This window comes from Nicotiana tomentosiformis, chromosome 1 (assembly GCF_000390325.3).
Source record: "Nicotiana tomentosiformis chromosome 1, ASM39032v3, whole genome shotgun sequence".
NCBI lineage: Eukaryota > Viridiplantae > Streptophyta > Magnoliopsida > Solanales > Solanaceae > Nicotiana > Nicotiana tomentosiformis.
This window is the reverse complement of record NC_090812.1, coordinates 63,281,339-63,284,630: the sequence shown is the minus strand read 5'-3', so window position 1 is coordinate 63,284,630 and position 3,292 is coordinate 63,281,339.

The window sequence follows — 3,292 nt, the reverse complement described above, 5'->3', positions numbered from 1 at the left end:
GAGGATCCCGAGACCACTTGGAAGGCGTGGGCTATAACACACGAAAATATGGGAATCGGGCGGAATTCTAGGTTTTCTGCCGTAAAATGCAAAAAATGAAGAAATGTTATGGAGGTGCGGTGAATATGGTTCCTTAGGTCGTATTTGATGGCCTGGAAAACATTTTAGGCGACCGGCGACCAGGGGTCCCTAGACCACTTGGAAGGCGTGGGCTATAGGGCAAGAAAATATGAGAATCGGGCGGAATTCTAGTTTTTTGGCCGTAAAATGCCAAACAAGAGGAACTATCATAGCGGGGCGGTGACTATGGTTCCTTATGTCTTATTTGTTGGCCTAGAATATTTTTGAGCGATCGGGGACCGGGGGTCGTGGGACCACTTGGAAGGCGCGAGCTATTGCACACGAAAATATGGGAATCGGGCGGAAATTTAGTTTTTTGGCCGTAAAATGAAAAAAATGAGGAAAGGTCATGGCGGGGTGGTGACTATGGTTCCTTAGGTCGTATATGATGGTCCGAAAAAATTTAGGCGATCCGCCTCGGGGGCGGCCCAGCCTACTCGGAAGGGGTGGGCTATAGCCCACGAAAATATTGGAATCTAGCGGAATTCTAGATTTTTGGCCCTAAAATGCAAAACATCAGGAAAGGTCATGGCGGGGCGGTGACCATGGTTCCTTAGGCCGTATTTGATGGAACGAAAAAATTTTAGGCGATCCGGTTCCGGGGGGCCAATCCACTGGGAAGGCGTGGGCTATTGGACACGAAAATATGGGAATCGGGCGAAATTCTAGTTTTTTGGCCGTAAAATGCAAAATATGAGGAACAATCATGGCGGGCCGGTGACTATGGATCCTTAGGTCATATTTCATGGCCCGGAATATTTTTAAGAGATCGGGGTCCGAGGGTCCTGGTATCGATTGGAAGGCGTGGGCTATAGCACACGAAAATATGGGAATCGGGGTGGAATTCTAGTGTTTTGGCCCAAAGAACGCAAAACATGAGGAACGATCACGGCAGGACGGTGAATATGGTTCCTTAGGTCGTATTTGATGGCACGGAAAAAATTTAGGCGATCGGGGTCCGGGGGGCCAATCCACTGGGAAGGCGTGGGCTATTGCACACGAAAATATGGGAATCAGGCGGAATTCTAGTTTTTTGGCCGTAAAATGCAAAAAATGAGGAATGGTCATGGCGGGGCGGTGACTATGGTTCCTTAGGTCGTATTTGATGGGCCGGAAAGATTTTAGGTGATCCGACCCCCTGGGCCCCTACCCATTTGGAAGGCGTGGGCTATTGCACATGAAAATATGGGAATGAGGCGATAGTCTATTTTTTGGCCAAAAAATGCAAAATATGAGGAACGATCATGGCGGGTCGGTGAATATGGTTCCTTAGGTCGTATTTGATGGCCGGGCAAAATTTTAAGAGATCGGGGCCCGGGGGTCCTGGTATCGATTGGAAGGCGTGGGCTATAGCACACGAAAATATGGGAATCGGGGTGGAATTCTAGTGTTTTGGCCCAAAGAACGCAAAACATGAGGAACGATCACGGCAGGACGGTGAATATGGTTCCTTAGGTCATATTTAATCGCCCGGAAAAACTTTAGGTGATCCGAGTCTGGGGGTCCCGGCCCACTCGGAAGGCGTGGGCGCACACGAAAATATAAGAATCGCGAGGAACGATTATGGCAGGGCGGTGACTATGGTTCCTTAGGTCATATTTGGTTTCCCAGAAAAACCTTAGGCAATCGGGGTCCGGCGGTCCCGGGACCACTTGGAAGGCGTGGGCTATATCACACGAAAATATGAGAATCACGCGGAATTCTAGTTTTTTGGCTGAAAAACGAAAAAAATGAGGAATGATCATGGCGTGATGGTGACTATGGTTCCTTAGGTCGTATTTTATGGCCTGAAATAATTTTAGGCTATCGGGGTCCGCGGATCCCGGGACCACTTGGAAGGCATGGGCTATAACACACAAAAATATGGGAATCGGGCGGAATTCTAGTTTTTCTGCCGTAAAATGCAAAACATAAAGAAATGTCATGGAGGTGCGGTGAATATGATTCCTTAGATCGTATTTAAAGTCTCGGAAAAATTTTAGGCGATCCGAGTCCGGGGGTCCGGCCCACTCGGAAGGCGTGGGCGCACACGAAAATATAGAAATCGCGAGGAATGATTATGGCGAGGCGGTGACTATGTTTCCTTAGGTATTATTTGATGGCCTAGAAAAATTTTAAGCGATCGGGGTCTGGGGGTCCTGGGACCAGTTGGAAGGCGCAGGCTATAGCACATGAAAATATGGGAATCGGGCGGAATTTTAGTTTTTTGGCCGTAAATTGTAAAAATGAGGAAAGGTCATGGCGGGGCGGTGACTATGGTTCCTTTGGTCGAATTTAATGGAACAGAAAAATTTTAGGCGATCCGGTTCCAGGGGGCCAATCCACTGGGAAGGCGTGTGCTATTGCACATGAAAATATGGGAATCAGGCGGAATTCTAGGTTTTTGGCCTTAAAATGCAAAAAATGAGGAACAATCATGGCGGGGCGGTGACTATGGTTCCTTAAGTCGTATTTAATGGCCCGGAAAAATTTTAGGAGATCGGGGTGCGGGGGTCCCGGGACCACTTGGAAGGCGTGGGCTATAGCACACTAAAATATGGGAATCGAGGAGAATTTTAGTGTTTTGGCCGTAAAATTGAAAAAATGAGGAATGATCTTGGCGGGGTGGTGACTATGGTTCCTTAGGTCGCATTTGATGGCCCGGAAAATTTTTAGGCGATCGGGGTCCGGGGAGCACTTGGAAGGCGTGGGAATAGTACATGAAAATATGGGAATCGGGCGGAATTCTAGTTTTTCTGCCGTAAAATGCAAAAAATAAAGAAATGTCATGGAGGTTCGGTGAATATGTTTCCTTAGGTCGTATTTGATGGCCTGGAAAATATTTTAAGCGATCGGCATCCGGGGGTCCCTGGACCACTTGGAAAGTGTGGGCTATAGCACAAGAAAATATGGGAATCAGGCAGAATTCTAGTTTTTTGGCCGAAAAATGCAAAATATGAGGAACGATCATGGCGAGACGGTGAATATGGTTCCTTAGGTCATATTTAATGGCCCGCAAAAAGTTTAGGTGATCTGAGTCCGGGGGTCCCGGTCCACTCGGAAGGCGTGGGCGCGTACAAAAATATAGGAATCACGAGGAACGATTATGGCGAGGCGGTGACTATGGTTCCTTAGGTCGTATTTGATTGCCCGAAAAAACTTTAGGCGATCGGGGTCCGGCAGTCCTGGGACC